Below are 19,753 nucleotides of genomic sequence, written 5' to 3'. Positions count from 1 at the left end.
CTAGGTATCAGTCAGAGATTTCTAGAGCAGAGATGGATGTTAGTGGAAAGTGGATCCTTGAGCTCCACAACCAATAGGTAAGGCATTTAGCAAACCACGCACCAGCTTGTCTTGTGAAAGGATGCTCATAAACACACATAAAGAGCATTCCAATCTCTGAAGGATGCTTAAGGGAGGATCAACTCACAGCCCTGATGGGCAGGTGCCGTCAGGTCAGCTTGCTGCTTTCAAGCAGAAAGCACCTGGCCTGGTAACAGCAATTACCTCCAAAAATATCCCACTCCCCAAACTGACTCAAGCATATTTATCCTCTGTCTTATTGGTTATGAATCTCAATGCCTCGATGCACTGAATGATGCCAACTCACAGCGTCCCAGGCTCCTCTCTCCATTGGCGTGTGACCTGGTATTTCTGGCCCTATTGTCGACTGTGACAAGGCATAAGCAGAATACCTAGCCCCATGGGAAGGGCAGGTGACATAGGGAATATTTTACTCTGGAGAGAAGATGTGTTTTAATGAATCAAAAGCAAAGTATTCTGAGCACGTGGATCTGAGTCATGTTCTGCTATTTTAGGGCCACCTAGGAAAACTGAGCTCTATTGTTTCCATGATCCTATCCATTTTCTAATTAAAAAGGTCAGCACACTGAGCACAACCTACACATGTTTCTCAAAGTAGGGATTTGGATTCTTTAATGCTTTTTCTCACAGCAGCTCTAATAGAGGAAAAATTAGCACTAGCTTTTGGCTGGAGGTAGTTTTGGCCTCCTGGATGTAAGTCGCAGAATCATTAATGTTGGAAAAGACCTTTAAGATCATCCAGTCCAACCACCAACCCACCCCCTTCGTGCTCACTATCCATGTCACGTCCCTCAGTGCCACATCTCTACAGCTCTTGAACACCTCCAGAGATGATGACTCCACCACTTTCCTGGGCAGCCTGTTCCAATTCTTTACCACTCTTTTCAAGAAGAAACGTTCCTAATTCAGAGATTCACAGAGTCATTAAGGTTGGAAAAGACCTCTAAGATCACTTAGTCCCATTGTCAACCCACCACCACGCCTACTAAACTACAGATTTTCTCTGCTGTGGCCGCAAAATGCACTCAGGAACTTCTGTTAGCAGGCTCATTTTGTAGCCAAGTGTTTTTTAGGTGATGTAGCTCAGTCGCACAAAACCACACCAAGCAAAGGGCACATGTCAGTGCATGCAGAGTACACCTGCATACCCACCATTTTGGAAAGGATTCTAAAGTAGGCGCAGTGAGAAGTTCTGCCACTATCATTGAAACACATCTGCTCCGTTCTAACGGAGAACATTTTTTCTGTACTGCCCAAATGAACAGCAAAACAGTAGACTGAAGAAAATACAAATATGCTGAGTTAGACAGAATTAGTTTTTCATTTAGGAGCACTGCATGAAGATGCAAAGAAATAAACAGCTTGGATCATCTTTACCTCCAGAAGCCAAGGGCTGTCTTGTAAAGAGTATACTCTAAACTAAATCTCTTCTGACATCTCAGAGCTGGAGCTCTGACACTAATCCCTCCAAATGGGTGAGAAGGATCACAACAAATGAAGGGAGCTCTACAGAACGAACAGAGATTCAGCGGGAAGAACACACCCATGCCAAGACTGTGCTACCACAAACTCATCTGTTTCTAAGTCATCGTGCAGAACTCCCACCACATTTTCTACCAGTGATGACTCTGTTAAAATCACAACAGCTCAAACAAACGCTGCTCTAACACTGCAGCACAAACTGACTGCAAACTCCTGATGGTTTGACGGTTGGACTAGATGATCTTAGCGGCCTTTTTCAACCTTAAGGGCTCTATGATTCTAATGAAAGAAAAGATTCCAAAGCCCTCCAAATCAGAAAGAAAAGCTCTGCAGCATAAACCATGCGGTGCTTCTGATGCCTCTTTCCTCTGCGACACCTAGCGCTGGTGCTCAGGAAAACTGAGTGCCGCAAAGCATCCCTGCCATCAGCAGAGACGAGCATCTTCAGCCCTAAATGCTACTGAACTCTTTCACAACTTATCAGAGAGCACCAGTTCTATTAAGTTTTAAGCATGAAGCTTAGTAGCAACTTTTCCAAGGGGAACATCAAAACCCAAGAGCCCAGGTAGTAAAAAGCAGCCGGAAGGACTCACCTGCTAGATACTGCCAGATCTAACATCGCAAGACGACACTTAAAGCATAAACTAGCAACATAATCCACGCACAGCTCCTTCCTGTCTTCACCACCAGTTAAACAAGCGTATGAAAAGAAACTCACTGGTTTTCAGCGCACATTCCTTTCTGATGAGACTCCAGCTCCTGATACAACAGAGCCTCTGGTCAACCAGCACCTGATCCACCAGCACTTTCTGCGCGCTTTCACAAAGAGCTGGGTCTCATCTCCAGCCCTCACCTGCCGCAGCACCGTGCCACGCACCGTGCCCCATCCATAGCACAGCAACACACACACGCACACCCGCAACCCCGGAGCTACCTGGAGGCGGCCGCCAGCGCTCCGGCCCCGCAGCGCTGCTCCTCCTGGAAGACACCGCGCTCCCGCGGCAGCGGGGCCGGCGGGAGGTGGAGCGGCGGAGGCGGAGCAGCGCAGACCTCGCCCCGGAGCCTAAGGGTGGAGCTCAGCCTGGCGGTGCTGAGGGAGGGCCAAGGGGGAGCGAGGGGAGGGTGAGGGATGTTGCAGCGCCTTGGCTGCCGCGCTAGAAGCAGCCCTGTTCCTCACACTGTCCCCACGGCCTGAGAGGACGGGGCTTGCCCAGCATCTTCCAAATGAGTAGCGTAAGCTGGATCACAGCGCACAGTTTACATATGAAGCAATACATACAAGCATCAACTCTCTCACTAGTTGAAGAAAAACTGTCCCAAGGAGTTAAATGCTTGCAGGCACGTGCCTCTGGCTACTATTTCTGCATACAATAGCATCATCCAGAGCTCCTTCAGCCAGGTCCGTGTTGAAGGCAGTTGCACAGCCCTGTCCACCTGCACCTCTCTGCCTTTAGAAACACAGAATCATTAAGGCTGGAAAAGATCTCTAAGATCTAGGCCAACTGCCAACCCATCTGCACTCATGACCACTATGTCCTTCAGTGACACATCTCCACAGTTCTTGAACACCTCCAGGGATGGTAACTCCACCACCTCCCTGGGCAGCCTGTACCAGTGCCTCACTGCTCTTTCTGATAATAATTTTTTCCCAATATCCAACTTAAACCTCCCCTGGTGCAACTTAAAGCCATTACCTCTTCTCCTACGGTCCCACCAGCAGCCCAGTCTCTCTCAGAGGATGCTTGTCGTAACCACAACATTCCCAAGGTTGTTAAATGTAGTAAACAGAGTCACTTTCACTTCTGATAAACTCATTCTCTAGAAGGAAATACTTCAAAAATTAGTTTTTTAAATAATTGAGCTGGCAAGTTAACTCATAGTAAAGGGACCCCTGTACCAAGGGCCTTTGCCTACGCAATCCTCTTTTGAGATTGGGTCTTGGCAGATGTGCTTGCAACTTCCCAGAGCATTCAAGAAATGACGTGCGCATCCTGAACTTCAGGATTTGCACCAACACCCATCCTGACCCTCTGCACAGCGTCACCATGTGATACAATGAAACGACACTGGAGTGTAATTTCTGCAGAAGATGACACAAGGCCAAGTCAGAGGCCCCAGCAGTCACATGTGTAGCTTTGTCCTTTTCCCACTTAGACATATGTCACAGGATGGTGCTACATATCCTCCCTGGGCTAGAGCAGAGCCCAGTAATGGTCCCAGCTCCATTTCCTGTCTGTAACAGGTTTCCCAATGCAATGCACTATTTAATCTTCCTGCTTCATTCCTTCTTGCCTTACAAATCTCTTCACCAGCCAGCGCTTATTGGCATACATACAAGAAATCTCTGAGAAAAAGAGCTAGATTTTACCCAGATAAAGGATTTTCCATTTCTCCTTTTGCCTCACCCTTAAACTACACATTGATTTTCTCATCCCCTCCCCTCCTGTATTTTAAGACACAGCCTTTGACTTTAAGCAGAAATACTCTTCTGAAGTAGAGTGTGGGCTTGCCAGTGGAGAGAGCTGCCCAAGGGGAGGTGTGAGGAGCCAGTGCAGTGCCAGTGAATCAGCTCTGCTGCAAAACTGGCAAATGCTACAGCATTGGGCAAGCGAGGCAATTTGTCTGCTGGTCTCACTGCAGCAGTGCAGGTGGTTATGAATAACTTGGCAAGAGTTCAGAGGAGGTCACAAATTGCAGGAGGTGAGAGAAATACAATTACTAGTCAACATGTTAAGCACAGGACATGCCCAATCTGGATTGCTCAAATGCTTTACTTATTTATGCTTACTATTTTTATAAGGTACTGGTCACAATGGCAACACATTAAGGAAATCAAGCTCAAACAAAAACTAAAAAAAAAACCCTAGATGGGAGTTGATTAAATTAGATTAGTGCACACTAAATGCAATTGCTGTGCAGTGTTCTCCTGCAACACAGACCTGAGTCCACAGCTGGATCTTCTGGCATCAAAGCTGGTATTTATACTGGGCTTTAACACAGACCCCTCCACTGTTGTGGAAATACACCACGAAGTCAAATTACAAACCCAGATTTTTCTTTGTCCATGGGCTTGTGAAAAATCTGATCCAAAGTCCCGTCTTATCTCCACTGTTAGTATTACTGTAAAAAAGTGTATTTCAAGGAAACGTGACAACTAAATGTGAAAACTGAATGCTTTGCTTCAAAACAACTGCCATTTTAGGAGAGAATAAATTTTTGCATCCAGTAGACACTGGTAATCCTTAAGCCAACAAATGCATGCAAAACTTCCATGCAGGCCAATTGTAAACAGGCTCCTGACCCACTCCAGAAAGTGGGTCGAACCACCAGTGCTGATGACAACTATTGAAGAAGGTGGAGTGTAACTCCCAGAATTACAATGCTCACATCGAATGGAAATGTATTTTTTTCATGATAATCTAGGTTACTTTTCTGATGAGTGGTAGTTCAGCTGATAAGCTTCATATCAACATTTTCTCTGAAATTATCTAGTGTTTCTCCTAGGCATAAGAATTAAACAGTACAGAGAATGGGAGAGGTGGGAAATGAATAAAATCTAGTAGTAATTTCTTGACATTGTATGAAGCGGGGAAATGAAACTTAAGAAAAATCACCAAGCCTGGAAATACCAACAGTAAATACTGAGATTTTCTAACTTTATGCAATTTCTGTCGTGGACTAACTTCCACTACGTGTGCAATATGAAACAATCAGCTCAGCTCACTGCTGGCTGCCTGCTTCAGCTCCAAAGGAACCATCAAAGAATGAAGAGAAAATGGTTGATGTCCATTCTTTTTATATTTTAATGCTTGCTGTTGTGTAAATGTCTCGATCTCTGCCCTGTGCCCTTTCAGCACTTCCCTGCATGAAGCAGGAAGACATCAGGTTTCATTTAAGCCATGTGTTTATTCATATTGAACTTGAACTAGGATCATATTAAAAGCAGATTACCAATCATTTAATAGCTATTAACACTTGCCAAAAGTAACCTGTGGCTTTAAATGAGAGGAAGGTCAAAGTAAATGAAAAGTAGCATTTAACTCACTGCAGAGATGTCAGAGCATAATATGCATTTGACATTTAAAAAATATTCAGCAAAATCCCATACGCAGCATATTATTGATGCAGACTGATGAAAAGATTTAGAATTTGAAGTTGTTTATCTCAAATTCAAAAGTAAGCACTAATCTGGCACTATCAGCACACGTATTTAAATCTGTGTGCAGAACTCCTGCTGAAATTGTTGAGTCATCTACACCAGTAGAAAGCAGTTGCAGAACCTGACACCAAATCTCATTCTGATTTTCAAATAACTGCTTCAGGATTAATTTAAGATGTGCAGCTTTGCAGTAGGGGGGCTAGGCCCAGCTGATCACTTAAACCTTGCCTTCAAAATTGAAATTAATCATAAGCTTCAATGGTATGACAAAGGAAGATTCAAGCAGTGTCTTAACTACTAGTTCTATGATTTTTGTTGCTGTCTTTCTTTTATGTTTTAATTAAACAATATTTTTTAAAAAAAGTTTTGTTAATTACATTCATTAACTATATTATATATTTTGTGACAACAGGCTTCAGGGGCTGAGCTGGACCAGGTAGACTCTCAAATCTATCATTAATGGATCTCAGTGCTGCTTGGAAAGGCTCTGTCCAGATGACCAAAGCAGGGCACAAACAAATATCAATATAGGCTCTGTCTCCATTCAAGTGAGCCTAACTTCATCAGGACTGTTAGGGGTGCTTTACAAGTCTGAAAGCATCAAAGTGAGTACAGCACAATGCAAAATGTTTCACAAGTTCCTGATGTCCCTTTTATGCTGGGAAACACAGGAGGCAGGTAAAGGTGATTCCAGCTCTGTCTGGAATATCTCTGATTTGTTACTTCCTAAGCAAGCTGTTGATTCACTGCTGCCACTTGCATTATTGACGGCTTCTATTTAACTGACCCCAAGTGAATAAATGGTCCAGAGTGAATTAAATTTCCAATTTAAGTTTAAACCAAAATTTGTTTGGTTTAAACTTCCCTGAAGCGTGTTACAAATAAATCCTTTCCTCTCGCTGCAAATTTGACCGGTATTCTACATTATCCTAAAGATAAAGAAACTTTCTCTAAATGCAAACGATAGATCTTTAAACTGTGGGTAACAGCTCTCCTCTAGGACCTCGTCTGATGATACATGGATGAAATATGAACACAGGAGAAGCTAGAATACTGAATGTGATCTGACTCCAGCTCTTGCTGGATAACTGCAAACAATTCTGTGTCACCGCCACACACCTTGGTTTTTAAAAGCCTCAAGCCCCTCCTTTAGTAGCATTGTTCCAGTGCTGGATGTTAGGATCTTTAGTTCTGTTTAGTACTGATTTAGGGTTGCTGTTGCTGGAGGCTTTCCCTGACTCACCAGACAAGGAACCATTTCCATCCTCACCCTCTCCTGCCTCCTCCCCTTTCTTCTTTCAGCTGCCATCCGCTCCATCCCACCTGACAGCCTGCAGCCACCACCCTGTGAATAGTAAGCCATTTCCTCATTGACAGCCTCCCATTTACTCTGACATCTGTCAGCCCTCCCTGGCACTTGAATAAGCATCAAGACATTAACAGTCTGGCACAGGTTTAGGGTTGGAATAATAATAAACCAGCCCTTCTTCTGCATTTTCTAACTTTCATAAACCCTGCCTGAAATGGTGAGCTGGAGTAGAGCCTCATGCTGCAAACGTTGTGAGGACAAAACAGTCTCGATTTTAAAGGATTATCAAAATGAGAAAATCATCCAGCCTTGTTTGCTTAAAGCTCACGCTAGCACATGCCTTTTTTTTTCCCCCTTCTCCTGTGTGTTGATTTCTCGATTATTTCGATTGTCTGTGACTGACGCAGCAAAACGTCCCCCAGCTCAAAAGCCACTCTCTTCCATTGCTTCCAACCATACCAAGCACGCCAGACTCCCTCGTGCAGGGAATTCATCCTTCTAGCCTGCAGCAGCGGTGGCTGTCAGACAGAACTCAAAGCGCCACTTCTGAGCAGCTTCTGCACCAGATGACTTCCAGGAAAGCTGGTGTGCCTCCCAGATGTTCAGTAAACATGACAGTGCCCTCTACACGTCTTTGGATGGAGTTCAGTCGTCTCTACCCACAATCAGCGCACAAAGGATTCAAAGGCTTCCCACACCACAACTTCTGTTTTCAAGTACAATTAAAACACGCACTTCCATTTCCCTGTGCTTGCTATTTTGTGAAGGGAGCTGGAATATTTTCTACCACTATAGGCTTACAGTTCAGCAGAAAAGATAGGTGAAATGATGTCAAGAAACTAAGAAGAAAACACTGTTAGTACTTTAAAGGTGTTATTTCAATTATGTCTCAGAGAGGAAAAAAAGAAAAAAGGAAGATTTATTACAGATGAAAGCAGCTTGATGGCCTGTGTTAAAGGCATTCAGTGAGTGACTTCTGCCAAGTTCCAGGGAACACATCCGCTTTTTCATAACTGTCACCACGGGATCCAGCATCTGCAAGGGGAGTAGCTTTCCTACCCTGCAAGTATTTGTCAGAAGCTGAAAATCCCCCAAAAATTTATCCAATTTTTTCAAAGACTACACTTTCTCCTAGCAGCTTCCTGATTTGTAAACTTGCCTGGGCAAGAGAGAAGGCAGTCACTAGCACATTTCAAACCCATCTCCACTGAACTGAAAGCTGCCTGCTGCGTCCCCAGCTGTCCCCTGCAGCTTCCAGGAGCGAGGAGAAACACAAAGCTCTGCAGAGTAAAACTGTCTTGGAGCTGCCGCCCCATCCCCCAGCATGTACAACACCGAAAAGTAAGATGGCAAACTGGCTCTCAGCTGCCAACCCCCTTTGTACCATGGTCTCTGGATCCCTTACCTGGTGTAAGCATGAGCTTCTCATCCATTCGACTCTGCAGTGATTTATTTTATTAAATAATATTCATTTGAAAACAGTTAAATGTCAATTATCCGAGAAAAATGAATTCAAACCAGTCACTCTTGCAATGGAAGAAATAGTGCATGCTCAAAAACCTTGTCTAAATATGGCTTAGCAGGCATATTTTTACACTCTCAATAGGCTGCAGCTCGTCTGCTGTGTCAGTTCACCAGCTTTCAATGGCAGCTTGCTTTTTTTTCCCCCCTTATAGTATACTAAAACCTACAGGCACTCCGCCAGAAACCAAGATTCAAATTCTGCAGGCTGCTATGCGCACGCTTACATTAACAGGAACTGACCCAGGAGAGACTCATTAAACATTTACACACTTCTGTCTGAGCACATGAATGTAGGTATGTAGGGCAAGACTGAAAGGAAGGGGGTTTGCACTGAAGGGTACTGTCCTCCTCCCATTCACAATAAGGTTTAAAATTCATTGCTGTATTGTTGTCATTGACCTAGGACAGATGTACTACTCTATCACAGACAACATTTTTTTTTTAAACAACAACTTATATTTCACGTTTCTAAGTAAATACAATATTTTCCACAAAATAACTTCAGTTTACTTCCAGCTATAGAATTTCAACAGAAAATTGATCTTTACCATTAGTCAAATAGTCACCTGCTATATTTGCTCTATTTACTTCTGAGGAATCAGCATCAACTGTTGTACTAAGAACTTGTTCTGCACCTTCCTTTATCCATCACAGGGGAGAACTCTGCTAAATTGAGATTAAGAAATAAAAACAGAATGCTGAGGATAATTGATATAGGAGGGAATTTTCTACTGCAAAATTAATAACAATTCTTTGAGGAACGCCAGAGGAGCAGGTGACATCCTATGTAGTCATGCTGAAGTTTCTGCCTCTTTCAGCACCCAAAAGCACATGATGGAAGCCCAAAGGGTTTTTGCTTTTGCTGACAGTCAGAGCTGACTTCCACGATCTCCTTCAATTCTCTTCCTCTGCCTGAGCATAGCCAGGAAGGGATGTATGGGCCTCATCTCACATTACTTGCTTACACAGATCAGTGTTATCCTCAAATGTATTCTCCCGCAACAAAAAGCTGCAAGAAATATTCCACCTCAGAAGAAAGCATTAGAATAAACAAGAATGGACTGGGTAAAATGAACTTCAGCCACAAAAGCAACAACAGAACTGCAGGCTGCAGCGGATAATTAAGGGGGGACTGCAGCTCCTAAGAGGAAATCAGAGGTCATTATATGCAGTTTTCACTAATCCGTTTCATTACCGCTTAAGCTCTATACAGCTGTGCTGCAATCACACAAGAGAAAAAACAGCAAGAAACACTGTGAAATCTAACTAGAGCTGTGTGCGTTCACAAAAATAGAGCCAGAAATACAAGATACTTCCCCAAGCCAGTTTCCAGCAGTTAGCGATGTTTATGAGCACCCCTTATAATGGCAAACCCCAGACTTCAGAGCATCAAGCCAAGCTGTTCCAGAAAGACACAGCCTCTTGAAAAAAGACTGTGATAACAAGAAGAGGTGAATGTTATACTACCAGCAGGTGATCATTTGATCATTCCACGAGTTTTTATTATATAGCTTGATGGGAGAAGGACCTTCCTCTGGGTTCTGATGTTCTAGAAGGCCATGAAGTTTGTAGCGAATACCAGAAACGTTACAGAGAAGACTTTGCTGCTCATCTGTGCTATGTAACTTGTAGCTTTCCTTTCATGAGTCTTGAAGGTGCACAGGTGAAATATTGCTCAATGAATTCATGTGGGCTCATGTGGGAAATAAATATCAGATCATTGCTGAGACACCGATCCTCCAAGAGTGAACTCTTGCTGCTGCTCATTTCAGAGAAACCGTGTACATGAAGAATTCAGACAGCCCCAAAGCTAGAACCAATAACAAGTTGTAGAGGTATTCAACAGGTGTTAAACCCAGTATTATAAACTGAGCCCTGAGGAGTGAAAGAACATCCCCTCTTCCTCTTCTTTCAACAATTCTATTTACTAGAATCATCCTAGTGGATGATGAGTGGAAGAGAAAATGCAAATGAGAAAACGTTGACAACTAGAAGAGCTTTTTACTGTAGGGACCAGTAAGTTTCAATTGCAGTCTGTGTTGCCACAAATCACCCATCTGCAGAGTCAGCGTTAGAGAAATTACTTCAGAGAGCAGACGTGGACTAAAGGCATTATTTAAAATATGGCTGCCAGAAAGCCCTTCATAAAAATTCATGACTGCAGCAGCTGGTTCTTGTTACCATAAGACTTCTTGTGTGTTCTTCTATGAAAAGCAGAGAAGCTATATTCCACATTTATCAAAAGAGCTGTGCTTGATTTCACTGTGGTGCATAGGGGAAGACTCCCATTACCAACTGTTTCAGGGCTGGCTTTTCTATCAGCAATGGCTTGGGAACATCATTCCAGTCTGCTCTTCTGACCTTGTTTCCTTTCTTGTTGAAGCCTTACAATTCCTTTTCACATACCCCCCTGAGAAGCATCACAAAGATCCGATTCAAACAGGAGATGAAAATACCAGTGTGAAGCAGAGGGCCACTGTTTCCCAAAGCACACTACTCAAAAATGGGAAATAGGTGATGAAGTTGAATTCAATTGGTCCGGGATTCCACACGTTACCCAGCCCACCTCTGCAAGCACTCTTTGGAAGTGACCACTGACTATTAATGCAGTCAGAAGCTAATCTACAGGGGAATGAATCCTGTGGCTCCCACGTCCATCCCGGGGCCTAGCTAAAGATGAGGACTGTGACTTTCTATAACAACACCTGGTAATAGATAACTTATTACCTACAATAGGTAGACAGAAGCTCCTAGTTGTTTTATTTCATCTACAAGCATTTGTGTGCATTTCCAGTTCTGGCCGGCATCCATTATGTAAGTTCACCATGCTGCCTTGGATAACATGATTCTCAACATCCTTCCCCAACTTCCTTCGTTCCTTCCTCACCATGCATTAATGTACATCCATGGAACAGCTACCAGTATGTTCCTGAAAATCACTTTCCTGACATTCCACCTCTTTAAAAAAAAAAAAAATTGGAAAATACTGCTGATGCAGAAAGAAAAATGAGGCAACACAACATTCATAAATTCAGTGGTAGGCAAGCCAAAATATTGGCTTAGATCAGTCACGGTTTCCTAGCTGAGAGCAGGTCAGAAAGACCTGAATGGCTCTGCTTTGCCCTCCTAAATTGCCTTTTTTTTTTTTTTTTTAATTTGTGATCCTCATGTGCCTTTCTAATAGGAGAGATTTGTAACCCATTGAGAACAATTTACTCCTGTTTATGCCAGTATTAAATTTCAAATAGGCCAACACTTTCAGAGGGGTTTGCTATAATTATGAGACTGCTTTCTCCCATCTCTAGTTTGTGGCATTGCTGTAACAATGGCTGTTACTCTGAATACTGAAAAACTGTGGAAATTTCCCATCTCCTAAAGCACTTTCAACTGATGTAACACATTAATTTAAGGAATTTACCATACTGGGATGTAGGAAATAACATTGAAAAAGAAGGCATACTTTTTAAAAAAAAAAAAACATTTTACAATCTGTTAAGTCTAAAATAGCTATACTGCCGAGAGGTCCAGCTTTAATATTAATGATTATTCTTTTACAGACATCACAGTGTTTTTTATTTTTAGGACATTAGTGATTGTTGAGCTACTATTTTAGAAACAAGAGAAATATCTTGTTATTTTCCAGAAAATATTCTCAGAACTACGTAGGGTGGACTTCCTCTGAAATTATTTTCTTTGAAACATGACAGCTCATTCAAAGGTGATATCTTAAAAATAATTTGCTGGTATTTTTCAAAGCTTGATTGAATTGAACGTACTTTTAAGCATTTTCATTCATAGCAATTATTTTTGATGAAAACAGTAATAAGGTCAATGAAATTTCAAGTTACCTAGATATATCTGAGTTTAAAAGTCATACATTTTATAAGCAGCCCAAGACCATTTCTCTTCACTCAGTGCAGCCCAGGGAAGCCCTAATTTTGGACACCTATGGAAGGACTGTATTAAGGCTTCAGAGTAGCATCTCCCAGGGAGATGAAACTGAATTCCCATTCTGAGATGGGGCTGTGTGAAGCACACACTGCGTCCCTCAGTGCGGCAGCTCAATCTGCTCATATTTGAGCTGGTTATGTCCTTCCCTCACACTTTGTTGTGACATGTGGATCCAATCAGCACCCTAATCCCTTCTGGATATCACATAGTTGCCTTGCTCCGGTTTTACCACCCCACTGCACACTTCCTTTTCATTACTGACTTCCTCTGGTTTAATAACTCCCTCCCTTCTGTCTGCATTTGGGGCACAAAGGGAAAGTTTTACGACTGCAACTCAGACTGAGCGGTGCATGCTCTTCAAGGCTGCACATTTGGCTCCCAGGATGTGAGCTGTGGTGGGGCTCCAAGAGCTGCCCTTAATGCTTTCAGCACTGCAGGCACAAGCCTCAGGCGTGAGTTCTTCAGCTAATGCTAGTTTGTTCTGCAGTGCCAAAGGGCCGATCTGGACATGCAGAAAAAAGAACACCATGTGGAAATGGATAAGCTTTTGTAGAAATAATGCCTCAGAGCTGTTCTGCTCAATCTCAGCCCTGCTTGGTGCAGGACATGGAAACTGCTTTGCTAATGGCAGTGCACATTAACCGTACCCCTGAGCTACTCCATTTTTCTCCACACACCAAACACCAGTTGTCTCCAAAATCACCCGGGTAAGTCCCATGTCAGCTGCCCTCACCACAATAACTGCTGCTGCTATTCATAGTACAAAGAGGAACCAATGAAATAACAGATGGGTTATGAAATACAGTTGCTCCATTGAAAGACAAAAAAAAAAATTGCTAGACAGCACAGAAGCTGCTCTCAAAATTCTCCCTGACAAAGCACATCGCTGCCCAACAACCTCATTTTCCTCCAAACGTTAAAAGATCTGCCTGCCAAAATATGGGTTGGATACAGATTTCCAAATATAGGCTTAAAGCACACTCAGAAGTCTTAATCCTATCTTTGCACCAAGAGTTACAGACTCATTAAGGTTGGAAAAGACCTCTGAGATCATCTAGCCCAACCACAACTCATCTCCTCTGTGCCCACTACGTACCTCAGCACCACATCTCCACATTTCTTAAACACCTCCAGGGATGGTGACTCCACCACCTACCTGGACACCTTCTTCCAATGCATTGCCACTCTTTCGGAGAAGAAATTCAGAAATCTTCTGAGGTATGGATTCAAAGTGAGAATTGGCAACCCAAAGAGTGAAACTCATCTACAGATTCTCTGATCCTGTCAGATACAGCTGGCTCACAGGCATGTGAACCCAGTGATCAAACCAAAATTACCTAGCCTGGATAGCATATTCTTTAGTTTTCATTTCTGCTACACTCAGTGATTCCCAGGATCTTTGCATTTCATTGCATTAGTACTATCATCACAGGGCTTTTCTATCTACTCAACACCCTACTGCCCGTATTTTTCTTCTGAGTAGGCTCAGGTCTCTCCAGGCATCAGGAAATTTATCAGAGTTCACTCCTGGACTTTCAAGCGAGGAAGTTCTGGATGAATCTCCTCACCTGGAAACCATTCTTCATTTTATGTCATCTATGGTATTCTGTATTGAGCAATCACGTAAAAGACAATACTGAAGGACCATTGTCTCATATCACCAGTTACAAACTGGGACTAAAATGTCTTACTCATAAGGGCAAATGAAATGTAAACAACAAGAACTTCCCAAGAGAAGAGCCACCATGGGCCTGCGTTCATCTTATCTGCAAGTCATAAAGTCTCATCTGCTGAAATTTGAGCAAGCAATAGGAGACTAACAAAACTTCTAACACAGCATCTTCAAGAGCACTCACAACCGGGACATCTTCACGCAAAGACAGCCAAAGAAAGCCTAACTATAGGAAAGCTAACAAACTGCCCTTGGAGATCCTAAACGCAACAAATACCTTCCTAACTATATCAATTCAAATATAATGTAATTTCATACAATCCATCACTTCTTCCAACCTTTGCCCCATGTAGCCAAACTATGAGTCACAACAACTGGAAGACATGGAGAGGAAGGTGCCAATGAAGGTTACTCTTACTACTTTACACCGTAAATAGATACGAAGACAAAAAAAAAAAATCAACTCATGTCAAACCGCTTGCAGTTCTGACACTGAAAACTAGTTACAACAATTTGAGGAAGTCCCCAGAGAAGAGTAGCACATGAAAAAGCAGATGTTCTCCTTTACTTCCCTCTGATTTTGGTTTATGTTGTCTATGTTGCAAGTCACTTTCCTTTATAACCACTAGGCTTGATGCAGATAGTAGGGAAATCTCAGAGCTGTTCACATTTTTAGAACTCTGGAAATGGTTGGTTCACAGTTCTAACACTTTTAAACACCGACAGGTAACTACCCTGCAGATTTAATGATAGTTTTCTCCCTTAGAGCACTACTGTACTTTGAATCCTTCACAGGACTATCAGAATACTCACTACTAATATTTTTTTTTTAATAACATTTTATTAATCATCTTGTCCTAGCACACGTGTTGGCAGGAAATTCTGCACTGGTTGAAATGAAGGAGTGCATCCCAACAGTACCCATGTTTCCACGCATATTTGCCCCTAAGCTTTTATGGTTTGGGGCCACCATACAAACATCTCCTTTTGCATTTCAAAGGAAAGTTAAGTGCTTATAGAAAGTTCATACTGGTTTTGAATTTGATATAATCCAAAACTGAATGGCTATAAATAAAGATACACTATCAAGCAATCTTCAGATTTGGAAAATACAACACTTTCTCAGGGAAAATGAGACTATTTTTAGGAAGTTTCTTCCATGGACATGATTAGGTTATAAATCATATCTTTTTAAAGGTGGTAATAAGAACCATTGTGGACAAAATGCAGGCTACTAGCAGACTATGCTATCATATGTTGAAGGATAATGTTGGCAGAAACCAGCAGGAAAAAAGATCTCAGCACAAGGGCAACAACTGAGCCTATTTTCCTTCTCAAAAGTTCCCAAAATACAGTTTAGACAGAAGTAATTCCTACTGTAATTACAAGGCACCACTTTGCTTTTGAAAGATGAAACTGTGAGAGCAAAGGAAAATCTTTATCAGAACACAAGTATCTATTGGGAAAAAATGGCCATCATTTTATCTTTTGGCCATACGATAAGAAAAGCAGTACTGAGGCTGGAGGGGAAGATGGATCAATGAAATAAATTTCTTGCAATGAACTTTTCTGATGAAGGAAAGTTATACAGCAGTGTATGCTTGCTAACAAATTCTAATTAGTTATTTCACATCCACTTTTCTCTGCAAAGAGAATTTGGCAAAACACTTCGATTTTGAGCATGTGTTTACACCATCATGATGAGCTTTGCTACAGTAAATAATGGGCTTGCAGAATGCTGTTATTGATGTTTGATAACAGGAACAAGAGGAAGTTATCTGGTATTTCAGGAAGAAATATGACTTGTAAGTTTCCTTTTAGTTGTGAACTGCACATACTTAATCCAGCATTCAGAGAGGGATGACCTACACAGAGCCATGCTCATCCAATCTGACAGCTACCAAATAACCCTTCACTTAGAGTTCAGTTACAAACTGTAATTTGCTTTTGCATCACAGATAACAGTTTCACAACTTCACCAGGTTCTGATTAACACCAGTAACAACAGCTCTCTTGACCTTATAGAAATATGAAGTGCTCCAAGAAGTAGTGAGGATTTTTCCAAGGCTGGCAATGTTTAGCACCACCTACTTTCACAAAACAGTAGAAATTTTCATTCTTACAGGAGAACTGTCAAGAGCTGTCATTTTGGGGTCTAAAATAGTTGAAAAATGATGACTCCCATGCAGCTGATGGTCTGTCTTAATTTAGCTCAGCAGCAAGAAGTTTCTAAAATGCATGTCAGGCTGCACCGAGGTCCCTTATACCACAAGTAACTCTGTCTTGCAACAAAGACAAAACCTAATTCATTTCAGATGCGTTGTTGCAACTATTGAACCAAATGCTGACTCATTCTGAATTTTTACTACAGCAACTTTCTAAGCATGCAGTAGATTGAAGTACAACAGCTGCTTCCAGCAGTTGGTCTCTTATCTAGGTGAAGTTGAATTTTGTTCTCCAGCTGTTGAGCCAAATCTTCAAAGATGTGGAAGTCAATGGAAAGATGCTGGTTACTACACCATACATGAGAATTATCAAACTGCAAGCTGCTCAGCAAGATTTTTCATAAATCAAGCCGTGACTGCTTGCATCCTTTTCCCTGCATCTCAGCTTCCCCAGTGATCCCTCACCACCTTCCCCTTGGCCACAAACACACGCTCGGCTCCCAGCTTCCCATCAGAGAAACAGTGATGCTGTGTTTCTCCAGATGCTTTGGGAAGAGAAGTTTTCCAGTAGGTTTCCTAATTATTTCTGCAAAGTAAGTATGCAGTATGCATGCCTTCTGAGAAATCAGCAAGGAATTTGGAGAAATGGAAACTGAAAGGAGAAGCAGAGCATCACATGGTTAAACTTATGAGAGCCTGTCTGTGAAACAACAATGCTGGTTCTTAGGAGAGAGAGATAAAACCAGCTAAAGCGTTCCTCGCTACAAGAAAATTAAAGTCAAACAATTCCACCTTTAGACAGCTTCCCAGGATGTGGAAGACAGAGCTTAGTAGGAAAACCACTTTTTTCTCCTTATTAAGCTAGTCACCTTTGTGGTTTTGAAGCCTTGCAGCTAATACTTTGGGGTGTATTCATGTCTTTGCAGTGCTCTCAGGAAGAAAAGATCTCTGTGCACCCCAGCCCATTTCTCTGCACTGGTGTCGGAACAAACACACAGTATGAATTTACTACTGATTACGACATTAGAATCAACACATAGCATGACAAAAAGGAACCAGGCAAGGCTCTTACTGAGGCTTTTCTTGCCTGGCCTCAGGTGGGCAAGGCTCACAGAGATTAACCCATGCCACATGGCAGAGGGCTTACCTGATACCACCACCAGAACACGGGTGGGAGGGTGACAGCTAACAGGAATTAACACAGAACTGCACTCCCTTTAAGCCCCGTGGCCTTGCTCTGTATCAGTCCAGGCACTGTTAACTTGTCAGCTTTCAGTAACCATGCGTGGGTGTTGGGGAAAAATATCACACACTGCTTTCATCCAGAAAAAACAATGTATAAATATTCTGAGAGTGGGAAAATGCACATCTCTGCTGCATATCCTTCTCTTTTTAATTTCACCAATAAAACCTATCTTTCTTCTTGGCAGGCAAACTATTTTTGTGCTTTGAAGTCTGTCTTCGTTTCAAAGGCATGGATTTTCTTCAACAACATACAAGAGATGCGAACAGACTGACAAAATAGAGGGCTTACTAGGGCTGATGCTGAAATAACCTTTCAAATGAACTTCTTAGTGTTGCTTTATCTTTTGAAACAGGAAATTTAGTTCTATTTCTCATACAAAGTGTCTTTTGGCCACAAAACAAATCCTGATTCCTTTTAGTGTAATTGTACTAATTTTAACCACAAGCATCTTGTAATCACTGCAATACCTTCTGCCTACGACTATTAGAGCATTTGACAGTGATGCACTGAGTGGTGAGGTACATCATTAGTGGGAGATGTTCCACCTCATCACCATTAAATCTTCTTGACAGTCAATGTCACATTTCCCACAGCTGTTTGATCACTCACTCACACCAGGCCAAATCTGTACTAATTCACTTGAGGTCAGCAGGAGTCCTTCAGCACAGAAATGCTGCAAGCAATATAAGAAGCAACCTTCAAGCTGTGCATGTGCAGAAGATCCAGTGAAAACAGACTTGTCTCAAAACTTAACGAAAGGAGCCAGGAGCCTTGCTTCTGTAGCATGGTACCTCATTAAATTCCCCCTCCACACAAGGCACTTAACTCCAGTACCATAAAGATTTTCCTCTTAGAAGTATGACCTGTAGCATGAGGAACTGCTAAGCGTGTTCTTACCAGGAAGAAAGTATGATTTGAGAATCTTTCCATATCATAATTTACTTCGAGGAAATAGCACAGTCAAGAAGTCTTCACAGGCCACTCCACCACATGTGTTCTCCCAAGATGTGGCACTGAGGAACATGGTTTAGCAGGCACAGTGGCAATGGGTTGATGGTTGGACTAGATATCTTAGTGGTCTTTTCTAACCTTATTGATTTTATGATCCTACGGCAGCCAGGGGCAGGCTCAAAGTGGTGCCTCGAGGAGAGGATTCAAAGCTGTTATCAACAGGTAGATGAAACACATTCTGTTCATTTGTGCCCAGGGGATCTTTCAGATGTATTCAATCAATCACACCATACAAGTTTTCTTCCCAAGTAATACGATAGCAGAAGCATGCATGCAACAGACAGTAAACTGAAGGCACATTTGGGTCTTACGAGTCTGATGTGAAGAGTGAAGCAGCAATGGGACAAGAGAAAGCATCCCTGATCTACCTTTTACTGGATCCTGAGAAGATCAGTATAAGCAGGACAGCCTTGACTGTCACATCTTCTCTCTTTTCCCTAGTGCATGTAAATAAAATGAGCCAGAGTTTTATCCTCAAGTCAGGCAGCATTCAAGCTTCAATGCAGCCAAGGATATCCTTCTAACCCAAGAGTACAGTATCTGTCTGTAATGAAGTCTCTCGGGTGTTTTGTGCATTCCTGCAGTGTTTTGACAGATGGAGACCAGAAAGCATCCAGCAGCACTGATCCTAACACAACCACTCCTGAGTGATAGCTCATCTTGCCTGGTCAGATGCTTGCGCCTCTACAGCTTCATTGAGAAGACCACCATACACAAAAAAAAGTTATTTATCCCATTCAATAAATCCTTGGGATAGTATCCTACGAGGGAGTCTGAATAGCATTGAACACCAGATATTTAAAATGTAGAACTACAGTACATTTTAGGTGGCAGAAACTTCCTCCTGTAGTCAGAGAACAACATAGCACCAGAGAACAGAAAAGAATACAGCAGTTGTTACATGTTCTTGTGGAGCAAGGTTTTGATTCACCCTTGACTTCCCTTTGCTCAAGCTGATAGCACTATAATGATATTTCACTATTTCCAAGCACAGAAATCCTGGTTGTCAAGTTCAATATCCAGGAGGTAGACAGAGAATTAACCAAAGCAGCTGTTTTCTAATACTTACTCTGGTCCAGTTGTAACCCTGGAAGTCATTGCAGACCCCACAAAATCACCCCAAAATTCAAAACTGACTCCACATGTTTACTGT

General features: G+C 42.3%; 1 protein-coding gene across 3 annotated transcripts in view; it reads right to left on the bottom strand.

Annotated features, from left to right (window-relative positions):
• RASGEF1B (RasGEF domain family member 1B) overlaps positions 1–19,753 on the bottom strand; it is a 120,398-nt gene that overhangs the window by 21,474 nt on the left and 79,171 nt on the right. The window contains exon 1 of one of the 3 annotated variants that reach the window (XM_021393696.1): positions 2,498–2,650. The exons of 1 other annotated variant lie outside the window; for it this stretch is intronic. The gene's annotated coding sequence lies outside the window, so the exon portion shown is untranslated. Of the gene's footprint in view, positions 1–2,497; positions 2,651–19,753 lie in introns of those variants that run through there. One more of the 3 variants, XM_021393697.1, reaches the window with a different exon arrangement.

The sequence above is a fragment of the Numida meleagris genome, chromosome 4 (genome assembly GCF_002078875.1).
Source record: "Numida meleagris isolate 19003 breed g44 Domestic line chromosome 4, NumMel1.0, whole genome shotgun sequence".
Classification (NCBI taxonomy): Eukaryota; Metazoa; Chordata; class Aves; order Galliformes; family Numididae; genus Numida; species Numida meleagris.
Note: the sequence above shows the minus strand (reverse complement) of the source record. Positions and strands in the feature narration are given on the sequence as shown.